Source organism: Scomber japonicus, chromosome 14 (genome assembly GCF_027409825.1).
Source record: "Scomber japonicus isolate fScoJap1 chromosome 14, fScoJap1.pri, whole genome shotgun sequence".
Taxonomy (NCBI): Eukaryota; Metazoa; Chordata; class Actinopteri; order Scombriformes; family Scombridae; genus Scomber; species Scomber japonicus.
Genome location: NC_070591.1, coordinates 16851686 through 16867111, shown reverse-complemented (window position 1 = coordinate 16867111; position 15426 = coordinate 16851686). Strand labels below are relative to the sequence as shown.

Here is a 15426-nt window from a genome sequence, read left to right as displayed (position 1 = left end):
GAGGGTTGGGAAGAGGAGCGGTAAACTCAGTGACAGCTGCATGCATGTCGTAGTGGGTGACGGTCTGTCCGTCTGTCAGAGCAGATATTTCTGTCTGTTTAGTGCTGCCTTACTGGCTGCCAGAGACACTCCTCATGTCATCGCTGGGTGCCTGCTGTCACTGGCTAAAAAGGAGAGAGGGAGTGGAGTGTGTGTTTGCAGGGGTGTGTGTGTGTGTGTGAGCGAGAGTGACAGAGAGAGAAACTCGAGCAGCTGTCTTGAAAGCTCCTCCGCTCTGCCAGTGCATCTTAAATCTGCTTTCCCCCTGATATGTTCCCCTGGTGAGACAGTTGCAGTCAGTCGTTTGGTCCAAAGTCCACCTTTTGGCTGTAAAAGCAACATTACTTTTAGAAAGTGGATCTAATTGTAATTCTTATAGCCAACATATCTATTGCTAACCACATCATTATAGAGATAATAGATACAAGTGCTTTACTGGAAACCGCTTGAGTGAAGCCTCTCCAAACCAACTATCAAAAGCAGTTATTTTTAATGAAAGGATACATCAAAAGTTTTTATCCCAATTGTCTATTACAGCAGCTATCTTTCCCAATACGAAACTACTGCAGGTTTACATAATGATTTTGTGTATCAGTCAAACTCTAATAAGACAATAAGACCCAGGTTGTAAAACACAGAGTGTTGACTGATAGTAGGCGACTAGTGTTATCTCCAAAAAACTTGCAGCAGCTGTACTGAAAAGACATGGCGTTAGGCGGCTAAGTCTGTCAGTTTTGTGTAGGAGGTACAATTTACATGAAATATTAAACAAAAATAGCGTACTGTTTTGAATTTCCTGGGTCAACTGAATGTGAGTGTGGGTGGTGCAGAGAGACAGTGGAGGGCTGAAAAATCACTTTGCAGGGGATTCTCAGCCACAGTAGTATCAAAAGGTAACCTGCACTGGTCTGCTATGATCTTTACAGTGTGTATTAGATATATTTAATGTTATATGGTTTATTCATTTGCAGGGCAACACAACCAAATGTGACTGATGACTGTTTACTAAAAGCTTTTTCTTCTTGCATTATAATAATAGTCATAATGGCTGCTGTAATTTAACATACTGAAGAGACAGGGTGAAGCACATGCATGATTTCAGTGTGCTCTCGTTACTTGAACAATTGACCAATCTCTTGAAAACATGATGTATTCCTTTAAATCACTGGTTCCTGTTTCTTACTAATATGGAGTGTTTTTGCCTTAAGTGCTGGCCATTGACTGTTTGATTGCAATCATCTGTTGTTGGAGGGCTGTCGTCTGATTACAAACACGTGTTTATGGCCAACCGACATGGTCACGGAGTGAGGTAATGGAATATTAAAAAAATTTAAGAGCATAGGGAAGTACTGTGCTGCACAGTGGCGCAGTGGTTATGATGAAGGTTGAAGATTTGTACCCACTGGGGCGGCTGAAGTGTAAGCTTGTGTTTTCTCAGGGTGCTCATGCAGGTAAGATGACCTTTGGACTGACCTTTGGTGTGAATGTGTGCAACCCTGAGTGGGATAAGTGGGTATAGAAAATGGATAGATGGAGGATCTGCAGTTAAGATGTCACTTCTGCCCCATCTCAACTTTTCTTGACCTTTCCCGGATTGTTTTGTGGAATCTCTCAACGAGGCAATACTCATGATTTAATGAACATAGGATACAGGGGTCACTTCATCGTCTAAATGGAATTCCCAAGCTGGAAAACCCCTGATTTTAGCAGTGTTATGAGCTTTCACAGTGACGTTGCCTGTAATTTTGTGGCAGCCGTGACAACATTAGTCCCAACTTTAGATTCTGTACTGTCACTGTTGGCTTCCTCTTGCTCCTCCGGTGCCCTGACAGCCCTGTAACCACACACCAGTGTTTATGTACTTTAGGACATAACCTACGACATAACGTAACCTGAGCCCTCCACCTACATGGGCACTTGGCATACGTGTGTGTGGTTGTGTGTGTGTGTGTGTGTGTGTGTGTGATCTTACAGCTGCAGGGCCCATCTCTTTTCGCTGCGTTGCTCTCCAGAAAGAGCTGCAGGGACTTGCCAGTATTTTCATTCCCTCTGGAGGCATTTCCGCACACTAACAAAGCCCGGCCCGCGCAATGAAACAGAGAGGAAGCAGCTTTTGTGAAGGGAGCAGCCAATTTGTGTGTGTGTGTGTGTGTGGAGCTGGGGGGAGTGGCAGGGGTGCACTGCTGACCATGGCTAACAGTTTGTTACATGCAAATTTACTTTTGAGCTCGCAATTCAGGTTGCTCCAGGCTCTTGTTTGCTGACAAGCCTACTGTAGCATGAGAACAACCCTACTCTGTTTCCCATTCACAAGACAAAGTTGCCTCTAACTAACTGGTATAATACCTAGCTTGTTGGATTGGTTAGTGTTTTTTACAGGGCTTGTTAACCACTGGCCTTTTACAATCTTACTTCCTCTGTAGCTGTTGCCAAAAGGAAATGTGCTCTGTAGCCCAGGTCACAACTCTCCAGAGTGTCTGGCTCTGGGAAGGTAGTGACTTGAACTAATAATAGTAGAAAATGCTCTCCTTTTTTTCCCTTTCTTTCACAGTTCAGTAGAACTAGTAACATAAAACGTTGCACTCTTTTACCCTCATGTCTGCAACAAATAAATAACACTGATTTAAATCAAAGACATTTATGTTGGGTTAGGGCTCTTTTTTTTAAGTTCACTGTCTGAGTATTAATTTTTCTCTTTGCTGCTGAATACTCTCGGTTTAGTCGGTGGTTTTCAGAAATAGCTTTTAGGTTTTGGCAAGAGCAAAGGTTCGAAGCTCACACGAAACATAATTTTTTTGCAGTCTCACTTGAGGTCATGACACATATACTGAAGATCGCAAATGTTTTTGTTAAACAGGAGCAAAGGCAGAGCAACTGCACACAGTCTGCCAACCGCAGTGTCGCTGAAACTCCGATTTTCTCCGGGGTTGTCTACAGAGTCAGCGTCCTGTGGGTTGACAGCCAGGGCCGTGTGACACACGCTCTTGCCCATAAACAGGGATTTGGCCCTCCGGAGAAAATAACCTTGATAATTACTGGGTGCATATGGACCTTCCCACAGCGGGAGAGGGAGGAGGAGAGGGGGGGGTTGACTGCTAAGGAGAAAGAGAGGGAGAGAGCCACATCCGCTGGTGCATTCCTCCATGCTGTGTCATACTGGCGCTGAGTTTCCCCTCAGTTTGCACGGAGATTTCCACAAGGCGCAGGGTGCAAAGGGCTACTGATGCAACGCTCAGGGCTGTGGACACTGACATTTAAAGTTTAACAAGGCAACAAGCCACACATTCATAGACTACCCGTAGTGACAAAAAGACAACATAACATTTTTAAAGGCTCAACATAAGCGGACTGTTAGACAATGATGATAAAGTGGAGACATATGGAGGAGGGATACTTGGAAGAGAAGACTGACACAGCCTGGTGACCTAACACGAGATGCGCTCATACATTTCAACTCTCCTCTCCCACTCTCATTCTGCCCTCGTCACATGGTTTCTCTGGTCTGGCTGAATTGGCATCATTACAGCAGCCAGAGCTGAATGTCTGTGGTTGGCTTGCTGCCCGTCTGCTTGCCTGTCATTCAGCTGGTTAAAGAGACCTTGTTGAACTGCTGCACTGTGCTCGGCTACTACAGGGCCATTCATGCCTGTAACGGCAGAAACAGCCAAGTCCTGTCATCAGCGCTTGCTAGCACATACCAATTTACTACTGGAAATGACAAGGGCATTTTGCTTGGTAAGCACAGTTTCCCTCGAGCAAACCTTGTAACCTTTTTTTTTTTTGGATTACATTTCCGAGAATGAGATGCCCCTTTTTTAAGCAGAGTAAGTTTCTTTAGACAAACACGTTCATGTCTCAGATATGTCCAGTCTCTGTTGCGTGTACGCCACCTACGTTGAGTATAAAGTAAAATAGACTGATCTGTTCCCCAAAGAATCATACAACAACAGCACCAACACAACAAAACAACAAAACGGATCCTTTGTGCTGCTTCAAATGGTGGAAATTTCAAACAGACCACTTGAAAATGCAGTTTGTCACCAGGAGTTTCCTCCCCCCGCTTGTCAGTTGCTCTGTGCGCCTTCGGCTAATGGCAGCTCATCCTGTCACAGATGACCTGTGCCTTACTGAACCATTCTCCGTCCTCTTCTCAGTCCCACTGTGACACACAGAGTGAGGACATGCATGAGAGCCATGACTTCATCCTGCGCTCTCCCCGCTTTCTATAACTCTTCCTTGCCTCCTTCCCTTTTGCTATCATCCCAGACTCCTCCACTTTCTCTCTCTTCCTCCTCTCTCTCTGTCTCTCTCTCTCTCTCTGTCTCTGTCTGTCTTGTCTGCTGTCCTAACATCTTCCTGCCATGATTAGCAATGGTGTTTTTTCCCCAGCCAGTGTAATGTCTAGAGCCTCCTGTGTCCTTGGAAAGCAGCCTAATAAGCTCAGACACACACTGCTGTCTCTGCGCTCCATAGGCCTATTCTCCAGTGTCACCCAGCACACACTGAGGTAAACAAAGACTGCCACACACACTATCCTAGTGTGCTAATAGACCAGCACACCAGCCCACAAGGAAAGCGTTGACGCTAGCTCGCTAACGTTGACCTTCCGTGTGCCAATCACAACAAATCTGCTCCCTGATTTGAATATGGGGAGGAAAACAGTGTAAATTGAAAGCAGAAATCCCCCTGGTGTGAGACAAGATGAGCCTCTGAATAAATTATTCAGATGGCAGCCTCTTTCCTGCATGATTCTCGCCTTCTGCTACGTTTAATGGCATCTGTGAAGAGGACGCCCATTGGAGATTAATCCAGATGTAAGACATTTGTGTGTGTGCGTGTGTACTTGCATTTGTATGTGTGCTTCTCCTTCTGAGTGTGTGTGTGGCCTGCTCACCTCTCTTCTCATGCATCCCGTTGTGTCGTGTGATGGGGAAACAAAGCCTCAACGGGGGAATTTATTTCTTCTCCGGAGAGGGCTGTAAATAAACAACTAGTGAATCAGTGCCTCCATTTGTTTTTTCTCTGATAATTCTGACTGTGTCGCGAGGCGGTGTGACAGTGTTTTGCAAGCAGGCGTAGCTCTCAGCAGCCATATTTCCTCTCTGTGAGAGTGAGAAAACATGCCACACCGGCCTCATGTTTCATTACCGGAGATCAGTAAATTACCGCTTGTTTTTTTATATTACTCACTGCAGCTCATTTAGCTGCAGTGAGCCTTTGTATGAGTGGGAAATAACACCAGCATTAGATATTGTGCTTTAGAGCTACTCAGACAACAGAAAACACATTGGCATAGAAATAACCAGGTGCAATTGAATAGGAAACCCCACAGTAGATCCTGTGTTGAATGTGTGAGCATCAATGACACAAACACTGACAAATGATTGAAAATAGATATAATACTGTGTTCAGGGACACGCTGTTTACCAGAGTTTTCTCAAGCATGTTTGCAATGGATGAAAATTGTTACATTGTGTGACATTATCTTAGCATAAACCATTTTTCTTATCACGGAAAAAGATAAAGTCTTTGACTCAAATAGTTTGCCTCACCCAAATTACAAAAGATTTCTTTTTCACTTTCCTCTTCCGGCTGGTAGCCATGAAGATATTTTTTTTTGGTTTTTATTTGGTCAGGTTTTGACATATCTGTCTCTTGAGATTTCAGCCTGCACCCTCAAAACAATATAGGAGTAAAATTTAGATTGTCGTCCTCCCATCATTACAAAAGTGACATTTAAAAAGTTCAGCAGCATCTCTCCCTCCCTCCAGTCTCTTTTTACAACTGGATATAATACAGATATCTCAAAACGTGGGCAAATAAAAGCAAAACTATCTGTGTGGTGAGACACCATTAACAGAACTGTTTTATTGTGGTGTTTTTTTAAACAGGAAAAATCAAAAGTTATTTTCCTTAATTGCAGTTCAGTGGTCTGCAATAACAATAATGAGCCAACGAAGGTTCCTAGACAATATGAGGGGAGCTACTTGTATTAGCTATGGTTCAATGACTAATAGCAACAATGAATAATGGTGTGAGCACAGTGATCCCAGTTCTTTAGGAATAAAGGTAACCTCCCAGCGTGTAAACCTTGATTAAGAGCAATCATTCAGCTAATGCTGCTGTTGGTAATGCCAACATGACTACACATAAGAGCCTCTAATGAGTACTGGTTTACCATGGTTTCTTTGTGCTCAAGTACCCTTCTCTGTATCCCATATCCAAGTGTGAAATTACAATATCAGATCATATTTAGTTAATTAAACCCATATGACTAATTTAATTTGACTGAAATATGGGGGAAAATGAATAAATCATGGGGGCGTATTTAGCTTGCTAGCGCTGGTGTTAACAGTAATTAAATGTGGGGCAATCTGTAGCCTGTGAAGATAGCTCAAGTCTTTTCTTTCCGTCTACTGTACACATGTGGAAAAACTGTGAGCCAGACGTTTTTTGGGAAGCAGTCTAGCAGAATATTAATGACACGAATGTGGGAGTTTCAAACACAGGAATAAGTGAGTTACAGATGCAGTCCTGTAAAGTAGGCTAGTGCAGTAATAGTCCGCGAATGGTCGTTCCATTAGCAAATCTGCACATTTTAGTTAGGGATGAGCCAGTAGAAATATTCCTCCATGATTAGAGCCTGGAGAGTTCAAAGACAGCTGCTTCTGCAACTAGATGGGTGCAAAACACTCACGAGGAAGACGAGAAATCAACTTGTATTTGTCATTTAAGTATTTTATGTTTCACATTTGGCGGGGATTAGAGATGCACATTCTCTCCAGCCCTGTCAGTCCTTGTTATTCGCTTCCAATCTGACAGATGCACGACAGGGTGCTTTATTACATCTCGATAAATGATGCCACCCAAGTCTTGTTTTCCTATCACTAAAAAGCAGATTGTGTTTTGCCACACTCCCTGATGTGCATTGAATTCTGTTTTGTTTCATTTTAGACTCGCTCTCTGATTGATGAGGATTAAGAGACGGATTTTGCCTAATAGGGAACACAGGAACATCCTCATCCGCTGGTAAGGATCCTGATTTATCACCTATTTTTTCATCCAAGCATCAGCTTGTAGGGTGTCACAGATATGCTTCAGCATGATTTCTGCAAACAAGATAAAGATGTCTGCAGTTTGGATTTGGTCTTTTCTTGTGTCATACCAGCTGCTAAACACACAGGTGTTTTGTCCTTGGACAGGAAGCGCTGATGATCGTGTTACACAGTAACTGAGATGGAGTGCTATGTGCTTTCAAGAATGAAAGAAAAACAGAACATATATAGATTCAGAAGAGCCGAGAAACATACAGACTTTTCAGTTTTGAGGCACAAGGACTTAAATCATCTTTGAAGAAAAGCGCCAAGGCATTCCATTTTCCTTTGATACTGAAATTGATACTACGCTGTCAAATGCTTTCTGAGAACAATGTTGGACCACATACACGTCCCTACATACTAAATTAATTGCCACGCCATTGCCATTTGTTATAAATGAAAGCACGAGGATTTACATGATCGGGATTGAGGTTTTGATTGGGATTGATGCTGTTTCCCCCTTAGCATGGCAGACAGCTGGTGCTTGTCAGGTAATAGGGCGGTCAGTCACAAGAGCACATAACAAGTAGTGAAGAGTGATATAGTAAGTCATTCCGCACTTCACCATATCACTCTTCTTCCTCTGATGTGGTCGATTCAGGAGAAAAAAGCCCATTTGAAGGATGTTTACAAGTCCACATCCATGCATGTGTACTACAGTGGTGATACTGGTCTGGCTCTTCAAGCTGTCCCTAGGGTGTGATACCTGAACAGCACTGTTAGCAAAGCTGAGCCAATGGTGAGATACCATGTGTAGCTATTGATCTGCCTCTATCAATATCAATATCAATCTCCAAAAGGAGGACAACTGCAAATCCCCATATCCCCATCCTCCAGTCATGTTCCTTCCTCTGCAGAACAGGGCTCCACTTCATGCAGAAACATGCAGGAATACTGTGTTCAATTAGCCTTTGAACAGCATGAATATTATAAATTCAGTTATCCCTCAGACTGCATGAATATTAAGTGTTCATTTAAACCTTGGCTGCGAAGAAACACTCCATCAATCCTCATCACAGCATCTAAAAACCTTTGACTGACGTGATGCCTACTGTAATTGGGGTGAATTAGGATGAGAGGAAACATCAGACTAAAGGATGTCCCATTATGCCTCCCAACACTTTAAAGTAAAAGGAGACCTTGTCCCTCTGCTTTTGTTTGGGAGACTGTGCAAAATGTCGACAGTGTAGTTTGTGTACATGTGAAACGGCATCAAAGCGCTGGAAGGTGAATAATTTTTGGTGGCATCTGCACATTCTGCAATATGCTAATGAGCAAAGCTGCAAAAGCCAGATTGCCAGGAGAGAGAAGGGGAGATGGAGAGAGAAAAAAGAGGGAGGGAGCAGAGTGGAAAAGAGAGAAACAGACGGAGGCTGGTGTAAATTATGGATGCAACCTGCGATTTCCAAGAGGAAAAGAAAGGCAGAGAGAAACCTCAAGTCATGCATATCAGATTACGCATTTACCACATTTTCTTATCATGGTCCATGAGCAAACCTGTATACAATCTGGCCTGTGTGTGTATGTGTCTGTGTGTGTGTCTGTGTGTGCGTATGTGTTTATGTGTGTGTGTGTGTGTGTGTGTGTGTGTGTGAGTGAAAGAGAGAGCACCTGTACTTTCATCCATGTCGAGTTGTGTGGAGCTGTGTTGTGCCGTCAAATGTCCTTTAAAGCTGATATGACGTGTGTCTAAAGCTGTGTTGACTTTCATTCTGCTATTGATGTTGCGTTTATTTGCATTGTGTGTCTCAGTGTGTGTCCACAGTCACATGGCCCGCGATAGTTCACACATATCATTTTATCATTGAACATGCACGTGGACACACTGCAAATTCTTTTCTGCAGGGGTCGTCTTTTACTACTTGACATCACTCAAACCACACTCTGGATATTCATATGACAGATGCACGACAAGAAGCTGAGAACAGTTTTCTTTTGTTCAAAAAAAATTGACTCTAATTACGTTTTTTGCCTGCTTGAGCAATTCTTAGTTAAGTAAAAGTGATTGTTCGTGTCCCACTACCACATCCCACCCTTGTGTACCAGTCCCCTAACAGCTTGTGTGAATAATGGATCCATTCTTGAGTTATGTCTGTGACTGGGGCCTGTGCAGTGGTGTGGTTTCCCCACCAGAGGTGGAGGTGGAGGAGACGGGAGGGGCTAGTGGTCTGGAAATAACTCTGCCTAGGCCGGGAGCACCTTAGGTGGGCCTCTGTGCCAGCCTCACCTTCCATTAACACGCTTGCACAACAAAAGCACAATTCTGCCAGAGAACCTGGCGCATATTATGCACCTATTTTCCAGCTTGGTTGAAAGGAAATATGGTTCGCCCTGCCTCCATTCAGCTGGGCTGCCTGACTGATCCCTTCAAAGATGGCTGGAGAGTCAAGAAAGGGGCTGCGTTTTCTAAGAATTGGACAGCAGCCACGTTGCACTTAAAGCGAGATGTGTCTGAGCTGGGAACAGAAACTACGAAGCTGCCCTGGATCTTGCCTGCATGTAAATGTGTGTTAATGTGCAAAGTAGGTCATTTATTTGGAGCAGGGACAGCCGTAGCGTGCCTCTCTGGAGCGATGTCAGAGTGGGGAATCATTTCATAAGCAGACACATTGCTGGATTTGGTGATCTGCGCTCGGGATTTACTTATACCGATATTTTGTTAATATGTCAAGCCCAAACCCTAATATACCAGAGGGGGGAAGATGGGGGGTGTTGAAGGTGAAAATGGCCATGGTCGATCCAGAGACAGCATCAGTAACCACAACCAGAGATAGCAGCCTAAAAATCAGACTAAATCAGATTACCAAACAAACAGCTAAGAGGATTAATCCTGATCTCTCTCTCTCTTTTTCCATCAGAGGGACATTAAATCTGCAATCTATAAAATCCCTTCAAATGATTTTCTATTTTACTTTACAGCCCTCTTTTTCTGGCCACATATTTGAAGCGCTTTCTGCTCTCGGTGAACTCTGCCCTTTTGTTCTGCCTTGAGGCCTCTAGAAATTGCTTTACTAAACAGGGTATCATATCAGTCTTTAAAAATATCTTCATGGGGTACACAAATCTGACCTCCGATCAGATGCTGGACTGCTGGCTGTTAAGCCCTATAATGTTATAATGACGTGTTCCACCCAACACTGTCAGGAATAAACTGTGTTTAAGAGATGCCGGTGCCTCTGTGGCTGTCACCTCAACTGGCCCACACCTAATTAATAAAAACATGATATGTGCAAGATAATAATTACCCCTGGCTTTCAGAGATCAAAAATGTTGGAGCATTTTCTAGAATGAATCTCAGGAATGATTGTTGGTTTCCAGGTAATCATTGGCAGTACAGTATGTTCTCCAGAGAAAAAAAAAAATAGACTGTAGATTAATTTGGTTAATATTTCATAAAGCTTACAAAGGCAGAGGGCATTTGAAGCTTTTCAGATTATTTGTTCTCAGGCAATATTGCACACCGCGGTTGAGCTGCTGCGCCGCTGCTGCAACGTCTACAGCTCTCAAACACAATGCCAAGACAAGGCACTTGCCATTAAAAGTGTTTGTCTGTGATAGCCTTATTTGTGAAATGGGAGCCGCTCAGATTTACGCTGCTCCTTTTCCTGTGCCGTGATTGGACTCATAGGGCCCAGTTTGTGCACGGCATCGTATTGCTCTCCCGAGCGCTGGTAACTGCTAACAGATTTGTATTATTACCCTCACTGCTGTTGCTCGTTGATACCAGCTGATTCATCTCACGCACACCTCTGCTAAACACACAAATACAATACTACATTGCTCTCGACAGCCTGACAAACTGACAGTCCCACTCTCAATCACTCCCTCTTGCTCTCTCTGATAGTGCCGTTTATTGTAACCAACAAGACTGTAATCAGCGCAAACCTAATCAAATCATTGCTCCAACAAGCAGCCCTGGCTGCAGGGCTTCCACGAGACACATCTTAGATCAAGAGGCAGGCTCGCTTGTATAGCAGTATGTACTGTAACCAGCTGCTGCATGAAATGTCAGGAGAAGTAGGATTATTTACGAAAATGTCACTGGTAGCATAATAGCTCAGTAGAGGAGTGCCTCATGCTATGTTTTTTATCTCATGTCAGCAGGTGCGATATCTGACTCTGTGTGTGTTTCTGAGTGTGTAGTAATGAAAGCCACTGTGCACAAATGTGGAAGTAAGCAGAATGCTGCTTCTGTTGACTGAAACTGGTGTGTGATTGGCAGAGTGTGCAAGCCATTGAGTTAGCCATTATAGTGTGTGTTTTAGATCCGCACAAACAAACGCACATCTCCAAACCTCCTCATTATCGGCAGCAGGAAAGCTGCCTGGGCACCGGGACAACTTCTCTGCGTGTCTGTGCACGCCTGCGTGTATGCGCGTGCGTTTGTGGCGTACGCCTAATTCAGTTGAGGCTCATTCCAAGATTTGGTTAACCGAGTTGGCTCACCCTATCACATTGCCACAGAGTGTGCAGTTGCTCCGGCCTCTGTTTCATTTAGTGGCACCCACGCTCTTGTCCTCTTGCCATGAAAACACACAGACATACATGCTTTTTTCTACACTGCAGCAGACACGTGCACACACACACACACACACACAGCTGAATGAGAGAGAGTGACAAAGTAAGAGTGAGAAAGAGGAAAAAATGAGAAAGTACCAATTAAGCTCCTCAGACAGTTCTGCCAACAGACATCAAGGGGTTGGAGGCAGAGGGTGTTTGTCTGTTGTGTGTTTATGTTGGTGAAGGCAGAGAGGTGGGAGGGGATGTGGGGGGGCATTTGACTAGAGGAACGGTCTCTAACTTTGTGTTTTACTGAAACGATTTTGTACTTGTTTTTAAACAACTCATTACAGTGAGGTGTCAGTAACCTGCTGAAGATGCTTGCTTTTTATATTCGTTTGTCTCTTGACAGTTTAGCGCACTGAGACTGGTGTAAAATTATGCTGTGTGTTCTCTGCCGTTTATATAACATGGTTCACACCACATCTAAAGATATGACACACACAGTATTACTGACATTGAAGTGCTTTGGCATCAAATATAATATACATGCAAAAACATATCATATTTTATTTTACCTGGTTTGTAGAAAAAAAAAAGTTAATTTATGATTATTTTTGATTAACCTGTAGATTTTTTTAAATCTGATTTGTTTTGTCTGCTTGTTGCCCAATGATATTTAATATTATTTAGGTCATAAAATCAGCAAATCCTCACATTTGAGATGGTAAAACCAAATGTTTCTCGTTTTTGTTGAGAAATGACCACAAAGATGACTTGATTATTAAAATTGTCAGTTTTATTAATTTGAGCTCAACAAATGTCTTTTTATATTGCATTCAGATTTTCATGTCAGCAACCAGTAGCTAATCCTTAATCCAAACAATCTTAAAGCCAGAAAAACTCTTGCTCCCCTGCCAAATGAAGCCTCCTCCTCTCTTCTGTGTTCACGCTGTGAAACAAAAGCCTAGTTTGGCCAAATCAGGACTGACATCATTGGCAACAGCTGCGGGCTGCATGCACTGTGTGTCCACGCGTGTGTGTGTGTGTGTGTGTATGTGTGTGTGTGTGTCTGTGTGTTTACGTCGGGGGTGTGCGTGTGTTACTGTCTGTCAAGATGAGGTGACCTGATTGCTCAGCTGAGCAAGTGAGGGAAGACCCAGCCTCGTGTTGTCAGAGTTGCGCCAATAAAAAACCACAAGAGATGGACCACAATGCACCCTGGCTGGCAGCCCCTCCCCACTCAAACCCCCTTAATGTTTTGTGGATGTGCCATGCACACCTCCCTAGCCACACACACACACACACACACACACACACTGGCACTCCTGACCATGCCAAAGCAGATTTGGAGATGAAAAATGATCCACCGCTGGCCATGCACTGCTGTATCAGCTCCCAGCTATAGAGTGGTGGGTCAGGCCAAATCCTGTTTAAAGAGCCTTTATCCCTATTGCTGTAAAGAAAGAGTTAGTTCCAACTAGACCTCTCCTCTCGCTCCATAAATTCTGTTCACCTCTATGACAGAAACGCCTACCTACAGCAACCACAGTTAGTCCAGGTCAGTTTAATGCAGCTGACTCCATCAATAACTTCCACTTATTCTTTTAGTATTTTATTCAAGATAGGAAACCAAAGAAATCTTCACAGCATGATGTGGGAGTTTTTTTTTTTACTCAACCAGCTACAGGGGCTGACAGTCTGTAAAACCTGCAATGAAACATGTCTCATTCTGCCTTAAGGAGCTGTTAACCCACTTAAATGAATTTAATTTGTTTAGGTTTCAGTGGAGAGTTTTGCTATTACACGATGGCCTAAATGCTGTTGTAAGAGGCTTTTCCTTTCTAAGAATACAGATTTAAAGGACCTACAGAGATTGGATCCTTTTCAGCTTTAATATATGATTCTACTTAAAGAGATAATGTAGCAGTACAAAGCACTGAATATTGGCAGCTTTAGTAAAAAGATGTACAGTATTTGATATGAGCATTGGCCTTCAGATAACAATATCAAGCAAACACTAGTTTGTTAGTGCCAATAAATGGTGGGTGGCCTCATCATTCACCCCTCTCAGCATGAGTGCCTTCTCAACACATACACACACACACACACACACACACACACGCACAAGCAGGAATGGCCCCCAACCGCCTAGGGCCTCACCCCAGTGTCCCTGTGGTGAGCCGTGTGTTTGTGTGTGAGGCTTAATAACCTTACTATGGCCATCCCACCCCTGCTGTTCTGTCTTATTACTCCCTGTACCTTTTCTGTTTTGTCCAGAGGAGGGAAAAGAGATAGGATGGATTTCAAGCAGCACCTTGTGGGGTAAGGGTATGGGGGTGGGGGTAAAGACTGGAATGAGAGCTGCAGGGCAGGAAGACTGAGGGTGAGGAGGAGAATTGAAGAGAGGGGAAACAGAGAGAGAGAGAGAGACAGACAGAGAGAGAGAAAAGCAGAGAATGGAGTGGAAGGTGGGGGATGTAGCAGCAGTATTGACGTAGTTCAGATAAGTGAAGGATTAGTGGATCCACAATGAGCCTAGAGCTGCTACTCCCCCATTCAACAGCCAGTGGTGAAGTGGCTTGTCTTAATGAACTGTGAAAAGTAAAAGGACATGCTTGCATACATGTGCACACATAGACATGCCATTTATACAGTACATATGTTTGCTTTATCAACTTCAGTTCATTATCCAGTGAATATATGTGCTGTTAGAGTCTTTGAGTGCAGCTTTCACTGCTTTACGTGCATCCTGGCTCTCTAACCACTGTCCTTCTATTTCCTTATTAGGGCTAATTACATATACAGTAGATAGGAGTCATGCACAAATACTGGTATTGTTTAAAATGTTTAGATATTGTGTCAATAAAATTCTTGAGCTTTGATACAAATAGCATAATGATACTTTTCCCAATTAGTTTCTTACAGGAATATTAAAGAATACGACTGTTGATGATGTCTGTGTAGCCAAAGCCTCATGCAGCTTATTTCTTTAAAAACACATCAATGAGCCACACTGTTGCCCTGGGTTACATGTCCCTTTATTGCCATGAATCTGGGCACTGTGGTTTATTTCGACTCTATTCCACACACACTGTCCTGTAAATACTCACTAGTGCACCAAATCTGCAGCTGAAAATAGTCCCAAATAAATAAGCTGTTAACTCCTGTTTGAGTAATGTTTGTTTAAACTACTGTTTCCAGCTTTTTATAAAAAAAAAAAAAAAAAAAAGATCTTGTAAACAATACCAAGAATCTGAATGAATCAGAAGTAAAAAAACGCAGCAGTTCAGCTACTTGTTCCTCCACTTTTTCTCTACATAGAAGAGTCGACATGTCTACTGTAGAATCATGAGCAGTGCTTTCTAACTGTGTCTCTTTTGTTACTGTCTCCAAACACACTCGCCCACTGCAGCAGACACAATAGACAGTCATCTTAATATCTGCTGCTCATGTTGTGAAATGCTTGTTTAAAGTGAGAGCTGCGTGTGTGTGTGTGTGTGTGTGTGTGTGTGTGTGTGTGTGTGTGTGTGTGTGTGTGTGTGTGTGTGTGTGTGTGTGTGTGTGTGTGTGTGTGTGTGTGTGTGTGTGTGTGTGTGTGTGTGTGTGTGTGTGTGTGTGTGTGTGTGTGTATAAAATGACACACAAGACTCGCTTGAGTGCGGGTTTTGTATGTCACTGAAAGCGCCTTTATGTGCCTGTGGAATTGTTTGTGCCCAGTGTTATTGCGTGTGTCTGTGTGTTTTGTACGTGTGTGTGTGTGTGTGGTGGGGTTTTATGTTTGTGTGTC

The 15426-nt window shown here is 43.3% G+C and overlaps 1 protein-coding gene across 5 annotated transcripts in view; it reads left to right on the top strand.

The window, feature by feature from the left end:
* The window catches only part of zmiz1a (zinc finger, MIZ-type containing 1a), a 102654-nt gene that overhangs the window by 31399 nt on the left and 55829 nt on the right, over positions 1–15426 (top strand). For 4 of the 5 annotated variants that reach the window (XR_008322933.1, XM_053333400.1, XM_053333401.1 and 1 more), the window contains exon 3: positions 6994–7068. The exons of the other annotated variant lie outside the window; for it this stretch is intronic. The gene's annotated coding sequence lies outside the window, so the exon portion shown is untranslated. The remainder of the gene's footprint in view (positions 1–6993; positions 7069–15426) is intronic. 5 annotated transcript variants of the gene reach the window in all.